Here is a 6,000-nt window from a genome sequence, read left to right as displayed (position 1 = left end):
TCTGACCTTGGTTCTGATTTTGGCTCCCGTCACCCCATCGGAAGTTTGGATGATCCCTCCATGGTGCATCCCGTTGCCTACCTTGAATCCAATGCCCACTAGAATTGAAGTACCCCGCAGAATTAACTTGCTCCATATTCCCGAAGTCAGTAGGCTGATCATAGTTTGGTCCTTGATTTCCCTGCTCTGCACCTTTGTAATTCCCAGCTGGGGGAGGTGGTGGAGTGCTCTTCTCGATCGCACTCAGAAGTGACTTCTTCAGCTCATCCATTTTCAAATCCATTTTCTGCTCCAGTGTATTTTCCTGATCAGTAACCGAGGCAACGGCGGCCCGCCCTCGGTTGTATCCTTCCCTTGAATGGTCATACTCTTTCTTTGCATTCAGCAGCTTCCTTAGGACCCTCTTTGCTTCGCTAGCCCGCAATTGCGTGAAGCTTCCTCCTGACGATGAATTTGCCAGGTCCTTGGTTACCGCGTTCATGCCTTCGTAGAAAGTATGATGTACTTCAATGTCCGCCATGCGATGGTTAGGACATGATTCCAAAAGACCCATGTATCTTGCCCAATAATCACTCAAGGGCTCATCATACCCTTGCTTCACATTAGTTATTTCCCTCTTCAGCGCGCTTGTCTTGGATGACGGAAAAAACTCACCCAGAAATGCTGACTTGAAATGGGCCCAAGTCTCAATAGAGTTGGGGGGCAGGCGCATGAACCAGGTGTTAGCTTCCCCCTTGAGCACAAATGGCAAAGCCTTCAGCCTATAATCATCCTCAGTTGCTCCTGCTGGTCTCCTCTGCGCCCTACAAATTTTGCAAAACTCATGAAGAAACTCATACGGCCCTTCGTAGCTCTTCCCGCAGTACGTAGGCAGGATCGCGATCACATGAGGCTTCACATCGCAGGCGGTTTGCCCTGGAGTAACGACTATGGCTTGCGGGGGTTCTCCTTCAGTATGCGCGTTCAGTGTCCCGATCTCCGGGTCCTCATCTCCCTGGTTGGCCATTTCCCTTGGGTTGCCTTCCAACCGTGGTATCTCTTCTGGTATCGGTCCCTCTATGGTGCCCTTCTCTTTGTCACTACTCGTGCCTAGGTCAGACAAGGTGGTCGACAGGCCAGAACGAGTGGTTACGAGTATAGATCCTCGCTGAAGTATCTTCGGTCTCCCCTGGTCAGGAGCCGAACTGCTTCTCATAAACTGAAATGAAAAGAAAAGAAAAATAAGATTATGCACAATATATACGCCAAAGTATCACACACAAAAGTAACTAGTAACGCCATCCATCCCCGGCAACGGCGCCATTTGAAACGCGTTTTTGGTTGGCTGGGGGCGCTTAGGTGTCGTTCAAGCAAGGATATATCCTACTAGTCAGGATAGAGATCCTAACTAAGCCTAGACCCTGGTTTCAAAAATTCCTCAACCCACTCCTACTGATCAGTATAGTGGTGGTAAGGGTCGAATCCCACAGAGATGGTGCGTTAAAACTGTTGTGGTGATATTCTGGATAGTTTGGTTAGCTACCACGCTCGGGTTGAGTCTCTACCTAGGCAAGAACTTAAAGGTAATTTCCTACTGACTAGAATGGGGAACGAAGTGTAGAGGTGTAGCTGTGTACGTGGAAATGGGGAGACATTTTTGTAACAGAAAATATTTGGAAAGTACGGGATTCTATTTTGGGCTAGACAGAATATTCAGAGGGTAGTGGTAGTCATGGTGACTAGGCTGATAGATCTGCAGGTTATAACTAAAAAGTAAAGGACAAAAAGCAAAAAGCATCTAAAAAGCAAAGTGGTCCCCAACATTAGACTTGGACATCATCTTCTTCAACAACACAAACCAAAATTAGAAAATAATTCCAGATTCAACACGGAAACACAGTTTATCAATTCGCGAACACAGATCCACAAATAAGAACACCAAATCTGAAATCAAAAACATAGAAACTGCAACTCCGCGTACTGGTCAACAGGAAGCGAAACGCACTCAAACTAAACTTCACATGCAGCGATTCACTTACGATAGAACAGTTCCACGTTTAACTAAGGAAATTGCGACGGAAACAAGGAAAGAAAAGATTCAGCACTTAAAACAACAAGTAACCTTAGATCTAAGCTAACTAGGCGGAATAGGAAGGAAAATAAATCAACACAATAACCGAAACAGAAATCAACTTCATAGCATAAACACGTTCGAATCTTCAACAAGTACTTCAAAAGCAGAAAATATCCAAAAGCAATAAAGATCCAACGTAAAGAAAACAAGTAAATTAAACTACGAAAGCGAATAAAAGTGTTTTGCCACTCCGGGCGATGAAATCTCTAAGCTACGGTCTTGCTGGCTGGAACGGACGATTTGGAACTCCGGGAACATCTAGATCTTCAAGTGACCATGGCAGTGGCGAGGAACGAGATTCTGGACTGGGCTGAAAGACTAAACTCCGAGAGAACTCTCCTAAAAGTGATGATGATGAACCTCTCTTAAAAGTGATGATGATGAACCTTTCTTTTTTTTCTTTTCTCTCCAAGTGGCTTCCTTTTATAGGGAGGCTTACCCTTGATTTTTAGGGTAAGACCTTGCGGTGAAATGACTTCTTTGCCCTTAATTGTGATTGAGCAGTCCCAGCTATCCTCCTTCTCCATCTCGAGCCATTTTTGCATGTGTACTGGTCAGTACGTAATCGTCCTGACGCCCTTTTCACTTGAAGTGTCTGAATCTCTGCCTACTGGCTAGAACGCTTACCCTGCACGCTTAAGCAACTAGTTTTGCAGATATAATTCAATTATGCACATCATACTGATCTGTAACCTAGGCCTAGAATACGACTTATCACTTGTCTTTGCGAGGAAAAATATTTTCAAGAAATATGTCATTCCTTGACTCGATCGTCATTCCTCGCGAACTCTTGACGCTGCGCAAAAAGAACCCGTCTCGGGTCTTGCGGGTTGCTGAGAGTCTTCACGAAAGTTGACCACCTTGGGTAGATACCATCGGCGAGATAGTAACCCATGTGGTATGTATTTCCGTTGATGGTGAAGTCGATCGCCGGTGTTTCACCATTCATCACATCATTGAAGAGTGGTGAAGAATAGAGCACGTTCAAGTCGGTGTTGGATCCGGCAATGCCGAAATATGCATGTCAAATCCATAGGCGGTAGTCGGCGACCGCCTCAAGGATAAGTGTTGGGCCGCCGCCTTTGTGACCGCTTAAGTGTTGCCCCCTCCAAGCAGTCGGGCAATTCTTCCACCTCCAATACATGCAGTCAATGCTGCCAAGCATTCCGGGAAAGCCATGGACTGATTCGTGAAGACGAAGCAACCGTTGGCAATCATCGGTGGTGGGTACCCGAAGGAATTCATCACTGAAAGCTGTACGAACGCCCTCGCAAAACTTTTTTAGACAAAGGATTCCAGTAGACTCACCGACATGCAAATACTCATCGAAGAGGTCTGCCGTTTGCCCAGTAGCGAGTCGTCGGATGGCACACGTTCACTTCTGCAACGTCGCGATACTTTGCCGGCCGACTGCATCTGGACCTGTTTGGAAGAATTCAACACGGGCGGACAATGTTCTGACAATTCGCATAAACAAGCGCTTTGACATGCGAAAACGGTGCCTGAAGTAATCTGCCGGAAACCGCAGCTGGTCGGAAAAATAGTCGGCAACGAGCCTTTCGTGGGCTCCCTCCCGGTCATGATGGATGTAGCGGCGAGTTGATCTAGTTCGTTGAGGAGGAGGAGCGGGGGTATTCGCCGCGACATATGCTTCATAAGCGGCACGATGTTGTTCATAGTATTCTTGTTCTTCACGCTCCGCTTCCGCCATAAGATGAGTGAAATCCATTTAAGGTTTTGAGTGAGAGATGAAGGTGTAGATAGGTTGTATGAAAATTATGAATGAGCGATGATTTGATGTGATAAATGGATGATGAATGTGTGTATTTATAGATGATTTTGGGGAAAAAAAATACAGAAAAACGGGAAAAATAGCCATATTTTTGGGATTTGGAAAATATTTATTTTTTATTAGTTTTTATAATTAAATACCGAATTAAAAAATATATATATATTCAAAGAACCGTTGCCCAATCGTAGCACGCCACGTCAGCTGCTCGCTGGCACGGACGTGCTCGATGCATCGAGCAGCGCCGTGCCAGCGGCGCGAGCACAGCGGCGGACGACCTCCTCCGTGCCGCTGGCACCGACGGACGGACAACGTCCGTCCACCGTTGCAGCTTATTCGGCCGGTTCCGGTTCTAACCGGTTCGGTTGACCGGATAACTGGTTTCAAATTTTCACAAATCTTAGAATCGGAACCGGGATTCCCGCTATCCGCCCAATATAAAGTAATTTTTTTTAATATGCTAAAGGATTGGGTATAGTTAGTCGTGATAGTGTAGTGAGTCTAACAGCTTTGATTCGGGGGCAATCTCAAATATGGGCACTCACAATTTGGAATTTTTCTTGTGGCAATTTGCAAACCATTTTTTTATATACTACTCCCGCCATCCCTGAAATTATGAATTTTCTAATTTTGGAAACTTATTTCTCTCTAATGAGGTGGGCCTCCACTAACAATACTTAAAAACTTTTTATTTCTATCTCTCTATTACTTTCTCAATTATACATTAAAACTCGTACCGAACCAAATCATACTCTTTGAGGACGAGGGAGTATGATTTGATCAGAACGAGTTATTTTGGCCTCCTAACGGATTGATTCGAACCGACATCCTTCTTTTTACAGGTTGAGCTTGGCAACCAACTCTGCTACATTGTGAGTTATCATGTGTTTTATGAATATACTTCATCCGTCCAAAAAAAATTGGAACCATTTGACACGGCACAGGTTTTAAGAAATGTAATAGAAAGTGGGTTGAAAAAGTTAATAGCATGTGGGTCCTACTTTTATATATTAGTTTTAAAATAAAATGTGAGTGATAGTGAGTTAGTGGAATGTAGGGTCCACTACAAAAAATGGTAAAAGTGAAAGGTGACAAATTTTTAGGGACGGACGAAAAAGAAAACAAGAGACAAATTTTCAGGGACGGAGTGAGTAGACTACTTTTACCATTCGGGGTGTCCACTAAAATTAGACTAAGTCTAAAAATGGAAACTTTTAACCAATACTAATCATACAGATCATTCTAAATGTGGAGCCCACAATTCACTAACACTTATTCCACTACCTTTTTCCCTCATTCTCTCTTACTTTACCAATTATACATTAAAACTCTTGTCATTCACAATCTTATCTATTTTTCGTGGACGGAGGGAGTATCATGTAGTATACATATATAAATATAAGTTCTATTATTTTTTTATGAGATTGTATCATTTGTTACAATCTTATTGGTCAATAAATATTTTACTTAATATTCAAATATTTCTTATATACATAAATTATACCACCAAAATTCATAATTTTTCATTCTGTATAAATTGAGCCCACATTTCATATAGCCTATCCAAAATAAATCTCTATTTTTCTTCATATACAATCTTTCTTTTATTTTAAAATTTCTCCTATCTCTTTTTTTTTATTTAATCAACTTGGATGATGACAATGACCTATTAGGGTTTTGAATCAAATTGTCAATGAAGTGTACTGAACATATCAATATGATTCATTGAATATGTCAACACAATTTGACGTTGATATTGTATAGGTATTATATTGACATATTATGATAACTATATTGACATTAAACTGCTAGTTGATATTTACGAAAATTCAATAATATTTTTCAAATTTTGACATCGGAATATATGCAAGTAAGATCTCGTTGGAATCATTATAAAATTATCTTTAGTTTGATATATTTTTTGTAAATAAATTGAGATAGTTATAATCATATAAAGTTTTGAGATATTTTTTAAAAGTTAATTATAAGTAACTTTTTGTTAATTGACACTAATACCCCTAATTGACATTTTTTGTGCTTTGTATTGATATTCGTGGATGAATGATCTTGTACCTTGATTTAATAATCTAATGCTTAT

The sequence above is a fragment of the Salvia splendens genome, chromosome 1 (genome assembly GCF_004379255.2).
Source record: "Salvia splendens isolate huo1 chromosome 1, SspV2, whole genome shotgun sequence".
Taxonomy (NCBI): Eukaryota; Viridiplantae; Streptophyta; class Magnoliopsida; order Lamiales; family Lamiaceae; genus Salvia; species Salvia splendens.
This window is presented reverse-complemented; position numbering follows the sequence as displayed.